This window comes from Sarcophilus harrisii, chromosome 5, assembly GCF_902635505.1.
Source record: "Sarcophilus harrisii chromosome 5, mSarHar1.11, whole genome shotgun sequence".
Taxonomy (NCBI): domain Eukaryota; kingdom Metazoa; phylum Chordata; class Mammalia; order Dasyuromorphia; family Dasyuridae; genus Sarcophilus; species Sarcophilus harrisii.
In genome coordinates, this window is record NC_045430.1 from 46,590,647 (window position 1) to 46,613,121 (window position 22,475).

Below are 22,475 nucleotides of genomic sequence, written 5' to 3' on the forward strand. Positions count from 1 at the left end.
CTGGGAAACAGAAACCTTTCATTCCAATCTCTCCAGATAGCAACAACCAATTAGTTGCCTCCCTGTACCTCCTTCTCAATGCTCTCTTACTTGTGATGTTATCTCTTGTATAAAATCTGTGTATCTTTATTACTTCTTTAGCCCTCCTACCACAAGCTTTCTCTTTCTTATCTTGTGATGGGATGGCTCATCCTCCAGAGGTTTTAATAAACAACCTTTCTGCTTTCTACTGAGTGATCTCTGAGTAGTCATTTTGGGTAAGGGTCTTCTATATCCCACATGGAAGGAAGGAAGGAAGGAAGGAAGGAAGGAAGGAAGGAAGGAAGGAAGGAAGGACATAAAAAGCATATGTTCTTACTTGCTAGGCCCTTACAATTGAATAAAGGATATAGGGCAAAGCCTAGCACAGTTTCTTACACATATTGGATACTCATTAAAAATAGGATGGTGCAAAAGTCTCAGTGTATGTTAATTTGATGATAATGGTAAAGTTAATAATGCAATAAGAAATTCATCTCAACACATATTAAGTTTTTACTATATGCAAGCTACAGGAAAGATACAAAGATAAGACACAGTCCTTGTCCTTAAGGAACTTACACTCTATTAAGAATATATTAAATTATAAGATTATAAGATTATAACTACTTCCTGGAAGAAGAAAAACAAAACAAAATCTAGCAACCTTCATGAGAAGGCTAGATTAAGTCATACGGACTGCTCCAAGTTTTAATTTTCTCATCCTGTAAACAGGGAAAAACAAGCTAATCTGCTTCACACTTAAATTGTGTTGAATAATTATTGTAAGCTGTTAAATAAACATTTAATGTGTGTGAAAGTGTTTTAAATAAAAAGTTTAAAAGCCACAAGTTGTGGAGGATTTTTTGATGCTGTATGTTTCAGATTTTTTATGTTAATGTAAATACTTTTAATCAAGTATATTTTAATATAATCTATTTTTGAGGCAAAGAAATCTGTGTTTGGCTTGTGGTGAGTGAATTAAATGCTTAAGTTTGTATATAACATATGCTAGTCATGTATGTAAATAATTAGTTCATTTTAAACAAGACAACATGCTAATAATTCATCCAATTTCAATTCGAGGGATTTTGTTGTAAATGAGATATAGAGTGAAACTGAGTTTTAGTCCCATCTCAATACTCCTGGCTGGACAAATCATTTAGTCTCTTAGTATCTAAAGCAATTCTATAAGACAAATTACAAAGTAACTAAAGACCTGCACAGATAAAGGCACTTTTCAAGCTGGTTATTTTTTACATTATTGAAATCAGAGATCCAGATCTCCCTCTTCCTTCACATAAAAGGAAATCAACTGACACATAGTGGTATCATAATGGGTTTCCAATACAAAACATATATAGATTCTAGTATTTTGACTGAGTTGACATAAACTATTTTTCACTTTCTTCATTATTATTTTGGGGAGTTCAAGTTTTCTTCCACAAAATGGCTAGTATGGAAATATATTTTACAAGATTATATATGTATGACGTATTCCAGATTCCTGATTTAGGGGGTAGAGAGGGAGGAAAAAAATGTACTTGTTTATCTCAGAAGGAAATCAGTAAAATGACAATGAAATCCATCTGTAAGAATAAAAGATCAACAATATCAAGGGAATCAATGGAAAAAAAAAGTGAAGGAAATTGACCTAGATATACCAACTTTCCCTCTGTACCACAAATTGGTAATCATCAAAATAATTTGGTACTGATTAAGAAATTGAGTAATGGATCAATGACATAGGGTATAAGGTTAGATTATAGATTATAAGTACACAATACATAGTGGTAAATAGTTATAGGAAGGTAGCATTTGGTAAATCCAAAGATCCATAAGAACTTACTATTTGACAAAAACTACTTGGGGAAGCTGAAAATGGTATGGCTGAGATTATGCATAGACTAGCAAATCACACAGTAAACTAAAATAAGGTAAAAAATGGTACATGATTTAGAAAGGGTGATAAATTAGGGGAGCATGAAATAGTTTATTTGTCAAATCAATGGATGAAGAAAGAATTTATGATCAAGTAAGTGATAGAGAACATTACAAGATGTAAAATAGAGAATTTTGATTATATCAAATTCAAAAGGTTTGTCTAAACAACAATATGACCACAATTAGAGGGAAAGTAGGAAGTTTAGGGGGTGAAATTACAGCAATCATCTCTCTCTGATAAAGATCATTTTTCTAAAATATTTAGAAAAATTAAGAATTTTATTCTTCAAAATGGCTAGTATGGAAATATATTTTACATGAGTGTATGCATATAATTACATCAGATTGCTGATATAGAGCAGTGAAGAAGAAAATTTGAAACTCAAAATTTTAAGACATAAATGTAAAAAATTATTTTTATGTGTAACTGAGGGAAAAATAAAATATTATTTTAGAAAACAGATGATAAAAAGGAAGGAAATCAGTGCAATGCAATGGAAAGAATGCAGGATTGAATCAGAATGCTTATATTTGAACCCTAATTCTGTCCTTTGCTATTTGGGACCCTTTGGTAAAACCATTTAAGCTCTTCGAGTCTCAGTTTCTTCTTTTGTACAATGAAATGATTAGAAGAGTTTCAAAGGTTCCTTTCAGTATCTATAGTGTTAAGAATACTTCCATTTTGGAAAACAGAACCAAGAGATTTTTCCTTGAATTTAGCCTCAAGAAAAGTATTGAAGGAAGAGGAAATTGATTGTCCAAATCTCCCAAAATAAAGTACGCAAAATGTGCCTTAATAGAGAATCAGCACAGTCTAGAAAGGACTCAGCAGGATGACTTGTTATGATATTTTAATGTTGGGAAAGTACTTTTTATGGCTGTCATGAAAGTCTTAGTATGATTTTAAGTTACTAACACATAAATTAAGCTATTGAAGCTTAAAACTACATTAAGACTTTTGGGATCCTTAACACTGGCAAAACATTTCATAGTCAAATTTATTATTATTCCCATTCTTCAGAAGAGCAAACTGAGATTGAGACAGACTCATGAAATAACTCATCCAGGATTGTAGATCATAGAATTACAGATTTAAAATTAGAAGGGATGCCAGAGACCATCTTGTCCAACCTTGTCGTTTCAGAGATAATGCAACTGAGGTAAAGAAAGATTAAATGATTTGTACAGGATCATGTAGCTAGCATCTGAGACAGGACTTGAATTCAAGTCTTCTTAATTCCAAGTTCAATATCCTATGCATTATACCATTCTGTTTTCTAACTAAAGAAACTTCGGAGGTTAAGGGATCCAACTCTCTCATTCTACAAATGAGAAAACTGAAGCACAAAAGGATTAAATTGTTGTGTCACATAGCAAGTGGCTAAATTGAGATTTAAACCCATGCCTTCAAGCCTCTACCTCTAGCAGACTAGCTATTTTGCTCTACTATCTCCATTAATATTTGTACAAATAATTAATCTCTCTGGGTCTCAGTTTCTTCATCTGTAAAATAAAGAGATTTTTCCTAGATGATTCCTACAGCCCCTTTCACCTCTAAATCTATGAAATTGCAGTGTGGCTGTAGGTACATATTTAATTAGTATCAGAGTCAAGACTCTGACCTGACTCCAAATCTCTGGGTACAAAGGTGTTTTGCCAAAGCATCTTTACAAAGATGTAGTACTAATAAGTCACTGTAATGATTAGAGCTTTAATCTTGAGGGTAAAAATCTCAGTATTGCATTAACAGGTTTATTTCACTTATTTTTCCTATATATTTGATTATTGATTATAATTGATTTTATAGAGTATTACTTAAATCAAAAGATTTGTCTGTGTCTCCTTGGTATCTAAACAAGAGTTTAAGTATCTAGAGAAATAGATTTTAGAATTCCAGTCTTATTTTTCCAGTAACTGTTTTCTTCAGTATAAGCTTTATGAATTAGTTAGCAGGTGATTAGCTTTGGGCGGGGGAGGGGGGAGAGTTATCTTTGTCCCTGTACATCAACTGCCTTAGGATGAAAGGCAACCTGAAGAGTCAGAAACAGATCCTATCAATAGTACAAATGGATTCAGAGCAGAGACAACTTTAGATGTGCCATTTGAAAGCCAGTCAAAATGATTCTCAATCTCAGTTGACAAAATCAGAAAAAGGAACCTCTGTAAACATCACGTTTTCCACAGCAAGCAAGACAGAGCCCAGGCGACTTTGTCATGTAATTGAAATAATACATCACTTGGGCAAAAACTTCAATGATATCCTTCTGTTAGGTAAGCATTTTTTTCCTATTGTTTTGACAAGGAGGAAAACTCAGGAGAGTCCTTGGTCTTTGAATAATTTTTATAAGGGGTCTTTCATATTGTAGAGAATGCATTTTTCAACAAATTAACTGGGTTATAAGAGCTTAGGAAAATAGCTCTGCTCTGGGTTCTTAACCAACTCAAAGGGATAAAAATGAGTTTAGCTTGCTTTAGAATGGGCTTCTCTCATGTTTGGGACTTTCCTCATGCATGGACTTCCTGAAACATCTAAAAATAATAAAGCTAAAATTTCTGAGGTCGCACTTTCAAAAGGGTAAATCTTCCACATCTCTTCTTGCTACTAGAAGATGGGTTTTTTGGTGGGGGAAATAAGGAAATGGGGTGAAGGAAAGGAGGCCTTACAAGTGCCACACTTGCAGTATTGAGCCCTAGATGTGGCATTTGATGGAGAGTTAAAAAGGGAGATTATACCCTGAATATATTGTCAAAGGATTTTGGAAATGTGAAAATGAAGGAAGCTGCTATTTTTACTGGTGGAAATAGGATTTTTGTTGCTTTGAAGTCACAGAATCACATTCATTCAGCAAACACTAAGTAAATGCTGAAAATGGTCCACAAAAAAAAAATAGCAGTTCAATATAATAATAAAAATCAGAAGATAATAATATGGGTGTCCTATTCAAAAGTATTAGAAAATATTTGAGTTAGTTTATCATACCATACGAAATAGTTGTCTAGATTCAATTATAAAATACTTCTTAAGCAAAGAACAACTTTAAAAGAACAATATGCAATGTTTGTGGCTAGGTTGTGCCAATATAATAAATGACAATTCTACAGAAATTAATTTATGAATTTAATGGCTAATCTATGTACCAGAGTGAAAGGGAATCATGAAAAATGGTAGGAAAAGGGGGAGGGGGAAGAATAGCAATCAGACTTCAAAGTATCTTATAAAGCAACATTTATCAAAAACAAGTTTTATTGATTGAAAAAATAGAAATTTTATTCAATGAACAGACTAGATAAGGAAGGATCATTAATAATTGAACTGAATAGTCCAGTTCAATAAATCTGAAAATACAGAAAAGAACTCCCTATTTAATATGAACTGTTGGGAAAAATAGAAAGTAGTGAGGCAGAAATTAGATTTAGATCAACATTCCACCCCATATTTCTCAATGAATTTGAAAGTGATATATGACTTGAATATTAAAGAAAATACCATTAAAATTAAAAGCGAATACCTTTCAAAACTGTGGATAAAGTGCAGGTTTTTAATCAAGAAAAGGCCAAAGGCAATTACAAAAAGTAGAATAGGTCATTTTGTTTAGATGAAATTGAAAAGATTTTACTTATACAGAAGTAATACATCTAGGATAAAAAGGGAAGTAGTCTAATGAGGAAAAATATTTGCATCAGTATTTCTGGTAAGGATGTGATACTGAAGATATGCATACAACTAACAAATATATGTGACCAAAAATCATTCTGCAACAGAGAAGGAATCTAAAGATATTATCAAACAGTTCTAAAAATAATAATTGAAAACCATAAGCAATATATATAATATGAAAGAATATACCAAATCTCTAATAACTGGAGAAATCAAATCAAAATAGCCCTAAGGTTTCAATTCACATTCAGCAAATTGACAAAAATGTCAAAAAATAGGAAATAGTTCATGCAGAAAGAATTATGGAAAAATATGCACACTGATACATTATTGATGGAGTCAATTAGTGGTACTATTTTGAAAGCCATTTGAAATTATACAAATAATTTGACTTAATTGTTCATATCCTTTGCCCCAAAAGATTTTACTTTAAGCAAATACCCCCAGGAAGTTGATGAAAAAAAGCTCCATATAGAGCAAAAATATTTTAGCAACATTTGGGGGGAACATTAAAGAGATGAAAACAAAAAAATTGATTAGGGAATTACTAAAGAAATTGTAGTATAGAATATGATTGTCCTGTAAAAAAAAATTGATGAACATGATGAATACAGAGAAGAGATGGAAGATTTATATGAAGGATTACAGAAAGTAGTAAGTTGACCTTGGAAAGCAATATGCACAATGGCTACAATTACATAAATGGAAAAAAAAAAAAAACTGCTACCACAAAACAATTGATATTGAAAACTGTACAATTACAAAGATCAAGCTTAGTCCCAAGGAAGAAACAATACCTCTTCTGGCTTCTTTGAAGAACTTCTTCTTTGTTTTCTTCTTTGCATATTTTCAGAACATGGAACACAGAATTGGAGGGAGGGATAAATTGATCCATTTTTCTAAGTTTTTTTCTCTTCTGTTTTTTGTTAATTCTTTGTTATGAAGAATGGCTCTTTGTGAGTGAGAAGGGGAAGAAAGAGAGAGATAGGTGATGTAAAAATGAGGAATGTCAATAAAAACCTGCACAATATTCTTTGCTTGATGTAGAAGAAGATATATTTTTGCAGTGATCGTTTATCCCCCCACCCTTCCTTTCCCCCCCACTAACAAGGCATGTTGATCTGCCCATAAAGCTTCTGAAAAAGTAGGAATGTGTGTGTGTGTGTGTGTGTGTGTGTGTGTGTGTGTGTGTGTGAGAGAGAGAGAGAGAGACAGAGACAGAGACAGAGATACACAGAGACACACAGAGACACAGAGAGAGAGAGAGACAAGGGAGAGACAGAGACAGAGACAAAGACAGAGAGACAGAGAGACAGAGAGAGACAGAGAGAATGCTAATATCCAATTTTTTTACAGGTTTTAAGTTCTAAACTACTCTGGGAGAATGATGAATGGATGAGTCTGTATTCACTAAGCTATGATTGATTTATGAGACTTTATTCATGTCTATTCTGAATAAATATTGTTTCTAAATATGTCTCTAAATTCTAAATATACCTAATGGTAGCCAGGGTTTCTTAGCATGGTGGACCAACTGAATTTTCTAGATTTGAGATATCTACAGAACTCCCTAGATTTTATCTGGATAGGGGCAAGGAAAGCAGAGAATTGATTTAGACTTGATAATTCTCATGATATAAACCTGTGTCCATGTAAGGCTATTCTGGAACACAAGTTATGAATAGATTATATAATCAAGTATAGAGCTAAAAAGCACAAATTCCAATGACGATTTCAGGCCAATAAAGATCACTGAAGCCTAAAGTTGTCTTCCTGGAAAATAAGATTTGACTGACTCTTGAAGGATGATTAGGATTTGGAGCATGAGCAAATGTATAGCTGTAAGGAAACAAGGACATCTAAAATTTAAAGGAACCCAGAAAATTATCTAGTTCAACAGTATGATTTTGTAAAAAACTTGAACCTATAAGCCTCATGTCTAATTAGTGGCAAAACTGGGAGCTGGGACTAGACTCTTATTATAAGTCCTAGTTCTCGTCTATATTCCTTCTACTATATAATACACTTCCTAGAGAAGAGGTTTTATGTTTAAACTAAAAATGGAAAGAGTGGGAATAAAACTGTCCCCTTAGAATTAACAAGAAGATGTTATAAAAAGACACAGGTATGATGTAGGAAGAAAACAGTGGAGGTGCTAAGTAATTTATGCAAAACAATTACTTAGAACAGAATCAGAAATGTTAGGTTATTCTTGGCCTCAATTATCTATAGATTGAAGCAGAATTTTCTAACTACTGTGGGGTCAGTAAGGCTTTGCCTCAGGGTAGGAAGGCAGAAATATTAGATTATACAATAATTTAACAGATACCCTCTTTCAGAAGAATAGGGAGTACACACTGAGAAATCAGATATTGCAAAAGGATGAAAGTGAAGACTGATGTTTTGATATTTGTCCTTCCTTTTCATGACTTAGGGAGGTGATGAAGGAAAGGGATGCAAGATCACCAGCATCACTTTCTCCACTAGAACCATTTAAGTCCAGTGGCCAGAAAGACATCAGGATGACAGAGATAGTCCTTGTTGCAATGGGGGACCTTGGCCATTTTAAGCTAAAGTCTTTAGCAAGTCTCAGTTTTCACAAAAACAATAGCCTATTCAGTGATTCAGGCTAAGTAAGAAAGAAAGGAGGTCTAGACTGGCCTTTTATTTTTTTCTTTTTACCTAGACCAAACAAATAAATACATTTTAAAAGGAACCATCCAGGAAGGGAAGAACTTCAGAGTTTCTGGACAACTACGACTGATATTTATATTCACTCTGAAAGACCAAGTGGGTTTGGTCTGGGACCCTTTGTTGGCCAAACAAAAAGAACCAGAGTGATTAGATTTAAGATATGGTCCTTAAAAAAGAAATCTAACCAGAACCCTAAGATATCCAAGTAGGCAGGCAGGCAGGGAAAGTGAAAATTAGGTGTCTCCTGGATGAAGCAAATATTACCCTGTCACATTAAAAAGAAAATAACAACCAGTTCCTACTTGTAGGCTTTACCCTTAGGCATTCCCTTCTGTCTCCTCTCTCTCTCCTTTTTTTTTTTTTTTTTGTGGGGGGGGGAGGGCATTTTTTAAAGATTTTTGTATTCTAGGCTCTCTCCCTCATCCTCACCCACAATTAAGAAACCACATATGAATTTGTGTAAAACATTCCCATAAAAGTCAAGTTATAAAAGAAACTATAGGTCTCTCATCCTAACGATAATTAAAACCTGTAATGGGCTGAAGCTCGAGTTGATGCACTGAGGTCCAAAGCATGTGAGGCTAAATAGTAATTGGACCATACTCTATTAATATATATGCTTGGAGAAAGAATGGTCCCCACCCACTCTTTGTGCAAATCCTGATGTGTTGTATAGGAAATGATGATTTTGGTGGGTGGAGGCAGAGGGGCAGGAAGAGAGGCAGGGAGAGATGGCTGGCTGGCTTCTGGTCTGGCTTAGTTCCTGTTGCAGCTGCACACATTGTGATCGTGATCCTCCCTTCACCTCCGATCCCCCTTCATCTCCGATCCTTCTTCACCTCTACTGAGAATAAAGATTGAAGATTTTCCCTTAAACTGACTTCCTGACTCTGGCTAATTTTAAAATATGTGGTCATCGCAAAAACCCTGAAGAAAAATTACGTTAAAAATACAAAGAAAAAGAGAATGCTTTGATCTGTATTCAGACACAATTCCTTATCTGTATCTGGATAGGATTTTTCATCATAAGTCCTTTAGAGTAGTTGTAGATGTTTATACTGCTGAAAATAACAAAGGCATTTACAGCTGGTCATCCTAGAACATTACTATTACTCTGTATATAGTATATTTTATTTTGCTCATGAAGGACTTCCCAGAGTTTTTTTTTTTCTCCTGAGAGCATCCTGCTCATCATTTCCTAGATAACAATAATATTTCATTAGAGAAACTTGCTTCAATTTTTTTTTTTTTACAATTACTACTGGTAATTGTATTTCTCCCCTCCCATTTTTATTCTATCTCTGCTTTCACCCTATACTTTCTCAAAAGTGTTTTGCTACTGACCACTTCCTCCCCCAATATAACCTCTCTTTTATCACCCTTCCCACTTCCTATATCCCATTTTCTTTCTATTTTCCTACAGGGTAAAATAGATTTCTGTACTACTATTGAGTATAGATGTTATTTCCTATTTGAGCCAGTTCTGATGAGAATAAGATTCATTCACTCCCTCTCTCCTCCCTCTTTTCTCCTCTACTGTAAAAGCTTTTCCTTGCCTCTTTTTTATGGCAGATAATTTGCACTATTACACTTCTCCTTTTCACTTTTTCCCAATACATTCCTTTCTCATACCTTAGTTTTATCATTTTTTTAAAAAGGATATTATCCCTTCATATTCAACTCACACCTGTCCCCTCTGTCTATATATACTCCTTCTAACTGCCATAATGATGAGAACATTCTAATGAATTACAACTATTATCCTCCCATGTAGGAATGTAAACAAATAAATTTTATCAAGTCCCTGTATTTGAAAATCAAATTTTTCATTCAGCTCTGGTCTTTTCATCACAAAAGCTTGAAAATCCTCTATTTCATTGAAAGACCACCTTTTCTTCTGAAGGATTATACTCAACTTTGCTGACTAGGTGATTCTTGGTTGTAATCCTAACTCCATTGCTCTCCAGAATCATATTCCAAGTGACGAAGGGAGCCCCAAAACTATCTCTCACTCTCTCTCTCTTGGACTTTGGGGAGAAAACTGGGTAACTCCCTCAGAGAAGCTCTCTCCTGAGAGACCCGCCTCAGGGAATCAAGATAAAATCATTCTGTTATCTAGATGAGGGTAGTTGAGTCCAGAGCTGGAGAATTCCAACCCTATTGAATTGAAGATTAGCCCAGAGACTCATTCAATACCAAGATTTTCTCTGATTCCAGCTCAAATCTCACCCAGCCTCCAATAAGAGCTGCTAGCCTAGGCTTCTATTATAAAATGAGCCAGTCCTTGCAGAGAACCTAATATGCCATCCCTGGCATAGCAACAACCCTCTGCCCGCTGAAATGATATTCTCTCTTTCAGTGATACTCTCTCTTTATCTTTCTTAACTATTTCCCTAACAAGATTTTATACCTCTCTGTCAGGATTTCTCTGCTAGAAATTTTTTATCTCTCTATCAGGATCTTGCCACAAAGGAATTCAGTCTTTCTATTCATGCATAGCAAAAGCTGACTTCCCAATGCCAATAATAAACTTCTTTTACCAGTCTAGCTTTTCAGGTTTGTAAATTCCTTTGGGAAGGACCTCTGCACCACCAGAAGGGATTTTCACAACTCCTACCCTGCACCAAATCCCAGGGGGATTTAGGGGAGCCAAATATCTTCATTTGGTTCCCTGAACCCCAACTCTGCCACAAACCTCATCATTTAACCTGACCACCAGGAACACTAACATCATCATTTTGGTTCCCTGAATCTAGATCTCAACACAAGCCCTTTGGTCTTTAATGTAGAAATTTGAATTTTTTCAATTCTATTTGACTCTCTGATTCTAGAATAGAAGGAGAGTTTTCCTTGATAAGCTCTTGAAAGATGATGTCCAAGCTCTTTTTTTGATCATGACTTTCAGGTAATCTAATATTTTTAAAAAATTATCTCTCCTAGGCTTATTTTCCCGGTCAGATGTTTTCCAGTGAACTATTTGACATTTTTTCCTATTTTTTCATTTTTGTTTTTGCTTTATTGTACCTTGATTTCTTATAGTCATTAGCTTCCATTTGCTTAGTTCCATTTTCAGGAGATTATTTTCTGTAATATTCTCTTTAAAAATGTAATGTTCTCTGTTAAAGTTGGGGTCTCTGGGAGCAGCCTTCATTTCAGTTCAATAATCATCACACGAGTAGCCAGGGGCTAAAGTCCAAATTCTTTATTATCTCCTTCAAAGTCTTGTCTCCTTCACTTGGGGCTCGGCTAGTTTTTCTGGAGGCCTATCTCTCTCCTTGGTTTCGAGAGCCTGAGCTCCCACCTGCCTTCTCTGGCTTCTGAATCTCCCCGACTCCAAAGGTTTGTGCTTCAGCCTCCAGCTACCACAAAGGTGGACGATGGGATGAATCTGTCTCAGCTTCTGAGAGCTTCTAGTGCACTTGTCTCTTTTGGCCCTGAGAGCTTCTAGCTTATATGTTCCACACTGAGTACAAACCAATCATTATATCACTAGGAAACCATTATTTGTTGTAGGATTAAATCAATCAAAACCAGATTGAACCATTGTCTCCTCAATTCCACTTAGTACCTTGTTTCAAGTTCTGGCCCATAATATCTCTTTGTAGGATTAAATCAATCATACTGAACAATGCTAAATTAGATAATTATTGTCTCTATCAATTACACTGACTTAGTACCTTGTAAGAATCCTTTGTTTCAAGTTCAGAGTTCTGGCCCATAACAATTTTCCTCAGTAATCTTTTGTACTAATTTTGTACCAGTTTTACCAACTGGCCAATTTTGCTTTTTAAGGCATTCATCTAGCTTTTTGTATCTACTTTTGCACTTCTCTTAGTTCTTTCCCTAATTTTTCCTTTTACTTGATTTTCAAAATCCCTTTCGAACTCTTCCATGGACTGAGCCCAATTCTTATTTTTCTTGGAGACTTTGGATGTAGGCGCTTCAACTCTGTTGTCTTCTGAGTGTGTGTTTCTATCCTCCTTTTCACCATAATAACTTTAAATAGTCAGAAACTTTTTTTTTGGTTTTCTGCTCATTTTCCCAACTATTATTCTGCTTTTAACTCTGTTAAAATAGGGTTCCGTTTCCAAGATAGAGGGTGCATTGCTCCAAGCTTCAGGGGTTTCTTGCAGCTGTTCTCAGAAATCTTTCTAGGAATCTCACCACAAGCACTCTTTTCTGCCCTGGAGCTGTTAGGTGTGTTCTGATTCCATTGTAATTGTAAGATCTACTGTGCTGGTTGGGGCTGGGGCTGCACTGACCAGGGTTGCACTGGGACTGCACATCAGACTCCCACCCCGTTGTCACAGACTATATCTGCTGACCTTCCGAGTCCTTCCTGATGTTCCTGACCTGAGAGGTCCAGAAGTCTCCGGCACAGCTTCTGATTCAGGGGTCCTCCCTCTCTAATGCTAAGATCCAGGCTAGAGCTGGAGCTGGGGCCTGGCCTGCTCTGGGATTGCGAGCTGGGCTCCCACTCTGGTTCCACAGACCTTTTCTGCTGACTTTCCAGCTCCTCTTTGGGGTCTCCGGGCTGAGAGGTCTGGAAGCCACTAGTACTGCCGCTGATTCAGAGGTTGGATCTGGGCTGGGTTGGGGCTGGGTCCAGGGCTACACAGGTACTCCCACCCTGCTGTCACAGATTATCTGCTGAACTTCTAAATTGCCTTGGCCTGGAAAATGTTCTATTCTGTCTTTTTGGGATATTCTGAAGCTCTAAAATTTGTTTAGAGTCATTATTTAAAGAAAATTGGAGCAGTTTTGGGGAAAGGTTGGGCAAGTTCCTGCCTCTACACCATCATTTTGGCTCCACCTTTCCCTTTCCGTCCAGGCAAACGGAGATCTCTCATGTCCTCCTTCCCCAAGCAGGGTCACTTCCCCTTAACAAAGGCAGGAAGTAAGCCCAGTCCCTTCTTTTCTCGAGTAAAAGGCAACTTCATCATGACCTCACTAGTAAAACACTAAGAACATAGGACTTAAAATTCTGTAGGTAGGTCTGGTTGTTCCTTAGAATTCCAATATATTTCTAAACCACCATCATAAATTCTTTCTCCAACTTAAGTGAATTGTCTTAATTATGACTTGTGTAATTCTCACATTACGAATTACAAAATTGATTTGAGGGCACATTTCATGGTAATTGTACCAAGCAGTCCTTGAACTGGATATTGTAATAGTTAGTTATGACTTTTCCAATACAATATTGTAATCTGACTAAGGCCTATTTGGTGATTCAGGTTCAGATTTTTTGGGGAAAAGAAATGAGACATTCCTGGTCAACAAGAAGAGTTTTCATTAGCCATATCTTTTTTTTTTTTTTTTTTTTTTTAATTTTCATGTTTCTTTTTTCTTTTTTTTTTTAAATTAAAGCTTTTTATTTTTCAAAACAGTGGACAATTCTCCAACATTAGCCCCTGCAAAACCCTGTGTTCCAATTTTCCCCTGCTTCCTCCATGCCCTCCCCTAGATGGCAAGTAGTCCAATATATGTTAAATATGGTAGAAATATATCATTAACCATATTTTAGACAAAATAAAATACTGGTTGAGGTAGCATCTAGTTACCAGAATATGATGATAACCATAGCTGTGGGATATGTGGCAAGTCTGAAAGGTCCTGACATCTCATGGGCTCCAATCAAACCTCAGGAGGTCATTCACTGCCTTTTAGGAGAAGAGAAAAAAATCTAGCTGAATTTATGTAGTAGAGATTGTTTCTCCTATATACAAACTCTGTATAGTAAATAAAGTGAATTAAAGATTTTTAATATGTAGATGTTGAATTAAAAAATCAGAAGTCATGGAATCAAATTTCTTCATTTTGCAGATAAGGAAATAAGCACAGAACAATTAAGTGATTGGACCAACATCATGTAACTAATAAGCTAGTAAAGTATCTGAGTCAGAATTTAAACCTGGATCTTCATACCTATAAATACAGAGTCCTATCCACTACACTATGTAAAGATTACTTGGGAGAATTTATTTTAATTCAATAAACATTTATTAAGTTTTAGTGCTAAATGCTAGAGATTTTAAAAAAAAAAAAAAAAAAAGAGGCAAAAGTCAGTCTCTATCCTTGAACTGCTTAAAATTTTCTTGTTGTTTGTCCTTCATTCTCAAAGAGAACTATGACATCAGGTAATTCCATGACATGCAAATGAATGGGATTTAAGTGAAGAAGAGCCAGGCTCACTTTCTCCTTCCTCTGTAGCCATCAGAGTTCAGTGGCCAGATATAGATCAGGATGATTGGAGATAGCCCTGGATCAATAATGGGGGGGGGAGATAATATGCAAACAAAAATATATGAAATAGTCTGCGGCTAGGTGGCTTATTGGATAGAGGGCAGAGCTTGGGTTTCAGGAAGACTCATTTTCATGAATTCAAATCCAGCCTCAGATACTTACTACCTATATGATTCTGGGCAAGTCATTCCCATTTCCATCTGTAAAGTGAGCTGGAGAAGACCATAGCAAATTACATCAGTATCTTTGCCAAGAAAGTCCCAATTGGGATATATAAAATCAAACACTTACTGATAATAAATCATAATTTTGTGGTCCCCTCATTCAGTTGTGACCTCGGATGTGGTGATACATAGTTAAGAAGCTTTGGGTTAGGTTATAAAGAATTTTTAATGACAGACTCATTTGTACTTACTACTGAAAACAATAGGAAACCACTGGAATTTGTTGAGTGGGAGGTGGAGGATCAATGTTATCAAAGACTCCATTGAACTCAGCAGGGTTGGGGATTAAGCCCAGTAAGAACTGCTGCTGCCCACAGCTGCCTTGGTTGCAAGCTGTCCCAGAATATATTACAACCAACACTTTTTTAGAGTGAGAGAAGAACCCTTTATTCAGTGATTTTCATGAGAAGTGGATATGCTCAATGATGACACCCACATGGAATGTAGACTCAGAAACAAGCTTTATACTATTAGTTCAGTTCCTCTTTCCTCCCTTCAAAGTTTGGATTGGTTGGATTTACAGTCAGATTAGTTACAATTGGTCTGATTTACAGTCTTCTTTATTCACTCATTCTATAAGTCAAAAGATATGTTTATTATCATTGACCCTAGCTGGTTCCGTGCACTTCAAGCTTTGTCAGGATCATTGTTGATTAGCCAGCTCTTGGACTCATAGGGTAATTGTTAGAGATATCCTAAGAAGATATTTAATTCTTCCCTTCATCCTGTTTTGACAGTATCTGTGGAAACCTAACTTTTCATACTTCTCACAGTGACATAATCAGGCTTGAATTTCAGGAAAATTACTTTAGTAGCCGAATGGGAATGCATTGGTGGCATAGTTCTGTATACAAGACAATTAGACACAAGTAGAAAGCCATGAGTCTAAGTGGAGTTGGAAGAGAAAGGACAAAAGGACTTGAATGAATATAAAAGGAAGGAAAAGCAGAGATATTAATGATGAAGTATATGATGCAGAAATATGAACCCTCCAAAATATATTTAGGTTTCAGGACTCTCCCATATAGTCCACCAAATGCTGGGGAGTGAGTTTCAACCCCAAACTACGTAAGGGTTTAGGATAAGGTGTCTCAAAAGAATTTGTAGGCTGAGAACATCTCTGAGGCAAAAGAAAAAGATTTTATTAAGCTGCAGTCAGAGGGCTAATTTTCCAAAAGGGGAATTTAGCCATTAACAAGAGGGAAGATGCCATTAAAGCAAACAGAGTTCCTAATGAACCGGTCATTGTCAAGTGTAGTAAGCTGGAAACCCTTAAAGGAGTTAGTCTTTGTGATGCTAAAGGAGGATAAAAGGAGTATATGTGAGTATATGGGGGGGGGGGGGGGAAGAGGAGGGAGGTTACACCACTGACTGGTAGACTAATAAATAAGCAAGGAAGTGGGGTACAATTTAAGTACTTTTACAAGGGAAAAAGTAACCTCTGGGGTTAACATCATAACGTGGCCTTCTGATTAGATAGAGTAACTATGGGAGCAGGTCGATGCAAGGAATTGCATTGAAATCCAAGGAGAAATTCAACCAGAACCTACTGCAGCAAAAGTCCACGTAAACAACAAAAGGCCTGTTTATGGAAGGGGATAATCCTGTCAGTGTTGCTTCAAGTTTGCATCCGGAAGTTAGCTGAAACAATAAAATTTAGGCCTTTTCCTGTTAACTGTTCCTGGAAAGTACCAAGGACCAGGGGTCTTTTTGATGGGGTCTTATTTACTTCATCATTCTAGGGTATGAAATATACCTCAGAATACTCAGTTTAAGCGGAACAAATGGAAACTGGTGATGTTCAAATCAGAATATAATCCTGGGGTTTAGAAAAGAGAGGAAGTTCTGAATAAAAAAGGCTGATATCAAGGACCTGGTTCTGATTCATAAGGAACTGATTGGTTAGTTGAAAATAACAGGAAATTTGAAAGACCTGTGGGCATAATTTCTTAGATGTTGTAAGAGTTGTCAAGGGAAATTTGGGTTACGTAGTAGAAAGAAACAAATGGTAGCTTTGATATCCTTATCCTTGCTTTTTTGTTTGAAATTTTTTCTTCAAAGGATTCATTCATTTTCACTACTCCAGCTATGAGATTGATACTGATGATTCCAAAAATGTCTGTCTCTCTCTCTCAATCTCTCCTGTGTCTTTCTCTTTCTGGTTCTGTCTCTCTCTCTCTCTCTCTCTCTCTCTCTCTCTCTCTCTCTCTCTCTCTCTCTCTTTTTCTGTCTGTCTCTCTCTCTCCATCTCTGTTTCTATCTTTTTAGGATTTAGAAGTTTCACATTTAGAACTAGAAACCTAGTTTGCAGATAAGGAAATGAATTTTGGAGAAGTTAAATGATTTGCCCAAGATCAAACAGGAAACATTATGGCCATAATGATTGGAGACTTTTGAGATTCCTTTGAGCACAATCTCTGTAAGCCTCTGTTGGACCTAGAATGTTTTCTGGGCTGCCCATTGAAAGGAGGTTGAAGAAAGAAGGAAATCAGTACAAAGAGCCAAGAGGCAACAGGAGAAAGGAGGACAGAGGAAATAAAAAGGTACTTTAAGTTGAAAAAAATAATCCTTATCTTCAGTTCTAAATTTAAATAAACATTCAAGTAAGTTGTTTGGGTCTCCTTCTTACTGAGCCTATTTATTGCTTATGTGGGTGGCATAGTCTGCCCACTAGAGCCTTCCATACCCATCTTTGATTAATCGCTATATATCTTTCCTCAAGTGCTTAGCAGAGTGCTTTGCCTATAGGGGGTCCTTGATAAATATTAACTGAAAATTAAGAATCCCTACTCAAAGAACTATAAAAAATGCAAAGGCAGTTAAAAGAAGAAAACTCAAAGTTATTTCACTCTGCTTTATTTGGCACATTTCATATGCAAAAAAAAAAAAAAAAAAAAAAATCAGCCCTCATTACAAGCAAGCCTAATGAATATAGTAATGGTGTGATAAAGCTATTTAAGTTTTAAAAAGATCTAAAAATAGTCTTGTAGTTTCTTATCATCTTATCATCCAGACTCTACACAAACTGAGTCTGGTTGACTCTGAATGGCACTCTGTGGTACATTTCACTGCTTTGCAGGGACCAGGAATATTCTTGCTCTGAAGATTTTATCAACTTTCCCTATTCCCTCCCTGCCCAAGAATAAAATCATTCCCCTATAGGGTGGCAGGCATAGGAAGGTTGTTTTTCTCTTTAAATGGAAGAGGACAAGAGGTTTTTTTCCTTTCTTTCTTCCTTATACAGACCCTCAGTCGCCTCTTCTAGTAAATGGCTAGGAACTCTGGCTCCTTGTGGATTACAATTGGCAGCTGCAAGGTGTAAAGTTTTACAGTTAATAGTATGGGATTTCTTCTTTATTTTTAAAATAAAAATCCTTTCTACTTAAAACTGCTATGATTTCAGGCATTCAAATAGTCCACAGATGTCAGGCCTTTGTATATACACACTGAGACATAGCCACAAATGTAAATACAGACACATGTACTATAACTATTTCATAAATATAATTAATATAGGCTTTATTCTAGACTATAAATATTAGCATGTCTTTTATACATAAAACTACTTTCTGGTATCTTGGATACTCAAGTCCACTAGCTATTTTACCTTTTCACTGCCAGTCAAGGAATTTTGATTCTACTTATGAAAAAGGCACTATAAGCAGAGCTTATTAGGTTCATGTACAACCATTTAGGGACTTTTAAATTATCTTGGAACAATGGGGAATGAAAGAAGACTATTTCTGAGCATATTATTGATTTTGGCCATGCACTTAGCAGGGACTCTGAACCTCTGTATTGCAATTTATTTACAACTTTTTTTTTCCCCTTGTGTAGTCACAAGTATATTTTCCAGACCTTCTGTTTAAAAAGAGGATTCATGGCAGCCATCTAATAATTCCATACCTCATTATTCACCTAGACTTCATCTGAAACGCAGACCTTTTTGACCCTTGGGCTCCTCCCTTTCCCTGATTGGAAAGATAAAAGGTGGATTTCAGAGAGCTCTTTCTAGATCCTTTATATAAGGAAGGGGCTCAAAGTAGCCCCCTCTTAATTTCCCATATGAATTCAGGACTTTATTATTCCTCTCTCTCAACCTTGCCCCTCTTTTCATGTCTTGTCTTCTCTCATTGGATTTTGAACCTTTTGAAGGCAGATTCTGTGTATGTGTGTGTGTGTATGTAAAATTATACTATGTATATACATATATAAATACCAAAACTATACACAAATATAGACATCTATAGATACACATATTTGTATTTGTATACATTTTGAGGTTCAAAGAAGACCCCAAAAGTTTGGGGTTGCATACTAGTGTCTTGAGGTATCTTAAAAGAATTTGCAGGCTTAAACCCATCTCCAAGTCAAAGGGCAAAGTTTATTATAATTGTAACTCCAGTTGAAGCTAAGTTCCAAAAGGATTTTAGCAAGAAGATAAATTTGTAGGAAAAAGTGCTTCATGTCACTGATATGCTAATTTTATGGTTTAGAGACAGAATTGAGGAGTGGTCTGGTATGCACCTCAATACTGAATTTTATGGCTTAGGTTGGTATGCACCTTACCATTTGTTTTAGAAATCCTGTTATCACTGACCAACAGATTGTTATCTAGCAACCAGCACTGTCTGTGGAACTATAGCACCCCCAAGGCCAGGTGGCTTTAGGGTTACTGCCACATCTCCCCTAGGAGGTGCACCTCATCACACACATATATAATGGGTATAGAGTTTTTTTAAACTTTGGGGTTATAGTTCTGGCATACACACACATATATGAGCACATTTATACACACATACACACTTATGCACATATGCAATATATAATATGTAAATATGTATATTTTATTAACTTTTGGGTATAGTTCTGAATTGCTTTTTAGAGTAGCTGGACCTATCCTCAACTCAATCAATAGTGCATTTATGTTTCTATTTTCCTACAGATTCTCCAATATTTGTCACTTTCCTTTTTTTTTTAACTGATATGAGATAGAACCTCAGAATCACTTTAATTTGCATTTCTTTAATTATTGATTATTTGAAGCATTTTCTATGAATATTTTAGAGCTTAGAATTCTTATTTTGAAAACTCCATAAAAGTAGAAGGGGTTAGCGAGGGGGGAAAAAAAATTCTTTGAAGCAATTTTTTTTCTGTTAAAATCTCATTTCCAAGATTTATAAGGAACTGATTCAAATTTATTGGAAGAAGAGGGACTCCCCACCTAATAAATGATTAGAGCAATTTGCTGGGGGGAAAAAAACCCAGCTTCTTTTAAATCCACCTACTCCTTTTCCTTTCAGTTCCCCTCAGAACATCTTGGAGGGACTCATCAAGAGAGGAAAATAAACAACTCAAGTAGCATTGGGCATGGAAGTTTGTTATATTATTGTTCATTTGAATTTCCTGAATTATTTAATTGTATTAATAAACCATTGGCCATGGATTCTGAATTAAGGAATCCTGTGAGTTTGGGAGTAGAGTCCGTGAGAAATGAAGACTCAGTGACTTTGAGGGAATATTTCACATAATCGTTCATTTTGATGAAATTCTGGACCATAACTTCTAGACTTTCATTGAACCTGGCACTTATGTGGCAATTTGCCAGACCAGAGACCTAGAACAGTGGGAAAAGGAAAAGGGATAATACTTAATGGGTGTCTGGAGCACCATCTAGTGATCACAAAGTATGCTGCATTCCCCTCACTTAGGAAATCGTTGAGAGATTTTGAAACATCTCTCTCCCTTGACAAGCAGAAGAGGGATTTATAATTGATTGTAGTCATTACTAAGTGTAGATTTTAATACTAAAGCCATGGAAGTTCTGGAGCCAGTTTATAAAGGATAAATGGAGTGTAAAATTTTCAAGGTGAGTGCTTAAGCCTCAGAAATCAGCAAGTACTACAAATTAAAGCTTGATTTATTGTTTTGCTAATTGTCTAGGTTTTAGAAAGACGTGAAAAAATCAGTAATTTGAATTAATCTGAAAAGTGTGTGCTGTATACATTTTTTTCCATAATTATAACTTTTTATTGACAGAACATCTGCCTGGGTAATTTTTTACAACGTTATCCCTTGCACTCACTTCTGTTCCGACTTTTCCCCTCCCTCCCTCCACCCCCTGCCCCAGATGGCAAGCAGTCCTATACATGTTGAATATGTCACCATATAGCCTAGATACAATATATGTGTGCAGAACCGAGCAATTCTCTTGTTGCACAGGGAGAATTGGATTCAGAAGATAAAAATAACCCAGGAAAAAAACAAAAATACAGACAGTTTACATTCATTTCCCAGTGTTCTTTCTTTGGGTGTAGCTGCTTCTGTCCATCATTGATCGATTGAAACTGAGTTAGATCTTTTCTTTGTCGAAGAAATCTACTTCCATCAGAATACATCCTCATACAGCATCGTTGTTGAGGTATATAATGATCTCCTGGTTCTGCTCATTTCACTCAGCATCATTTCATGCAAGTTTCTCCAAACCTCTCTGTATTCATCCTGCTGGTCATTTCTCTGTATACATTTTATTCAGAGAACCAGTTGGTTAAACATTTACCAGTACATTCCTGACTACAGCCAGCACTGATGCCCAATACCCCTATCACATTATAATATTAATTCACCGAACTATTGTGAGATTCAAATAATAAATGTATTTGCAAGGTACTATATAAATATGTTATTATTATTCTTATAATATCATCATTCAATATTCTTTCAGATGCACTGTGTGACTTCAAGTCTATAATTTTATCCAATTCTGAAAAATTGAGATTGAATATCATTTAAGGGCAATGTAGAGATTCATGGTGAGTATGAGTGGACTATTATATCTTATAGACAAGAAATTAGGAAGAAGTAAAAGAGAATGTAAAAGAAATATGTGAGAGGGAAAAATGATAACCTGATCATGTGGCAAGAGAAAGCTCTTTATCTAAGGATTATTTAAGGCTAGGCCATGTACTCTAGTAGAATCTTCACTGTATCAAGAAAAAGGAGAAGACCTATTAATATGTCAAGTGAGTCCCCTGGACTTGGGCAAATTCATGAAAAAATATGGAGAAGAGCTGGGAAGGATGGTGAAACCTATACAGAACATCTACACCAATGAGATCATCAGTCTCTTTAATGACTGGATTATTCATATAAGGAACCCTATTGAGATAGAGTGGTTTTTTGTTAATTTTTTTGTTTCTTGTTTTAATGGTTGTTTTAGTAACTAATCTAAGGTAAACATTGATCGGGACAAAGAAAAAGACACATGTTTGAAAGGGAAGCTGTAGCTGAATGCAAAACTAAGAAATGTCTTCAAAAAGATAGGAATTTTCTAGAACAATTAAAAAAAATACAAAATAGGTTGTTTGGTGATCCAAAAGAAAGTTCCCCATTCTATTTGCTTGGTTTTCATAAAGCTACAACCTAACTCACATGTATTCCAAGAAACTTTCTCTTATACTACATAATAGAGTTGGAGGCAATGTGGTATAGGAGAAAGACCTTGGAGTAATAGGACATAGTTTTAAATCAAATCAAATCAAATGGGACATAATTTCAAATTGAAATATTACTATCTTGACTATTTTAAGATCTCTTGGTCATCTGAAAATAAGGGAGTTGAATGAGATGGCCTCTGTAAGCATCCTCCTATCTCTAACTCTGTAATCCAATTAATTAAAACCACAATATTC

The 22,475-nt window shown here is 35.7% G+C and overlaps 1 long non-coding RNA gene across 1 annotated transcript in view; it reads left to right on the forward strand.

Annotated features, from left to right (window-relative positions):
- The first annotated feature begins 3,873 nt into the window (after positions 1–3,873).
- Positions 3,874–22,475, forward strand: part of LOC116419301 — a 31,392-nt gene continuing 12,790 nt past the window's right edge. The window contains exons 1-2 of the long non-coding RNA XR_004229568.1: positions 3,874–4,233; positions 21,509–21,596. This is a non-coding gene — a long non-coding RNA (uncharacterized LOC116419301). The remainder of the gene's footprint in view (positions 4,234–21,508; positions 21,597–22,475) is intronic.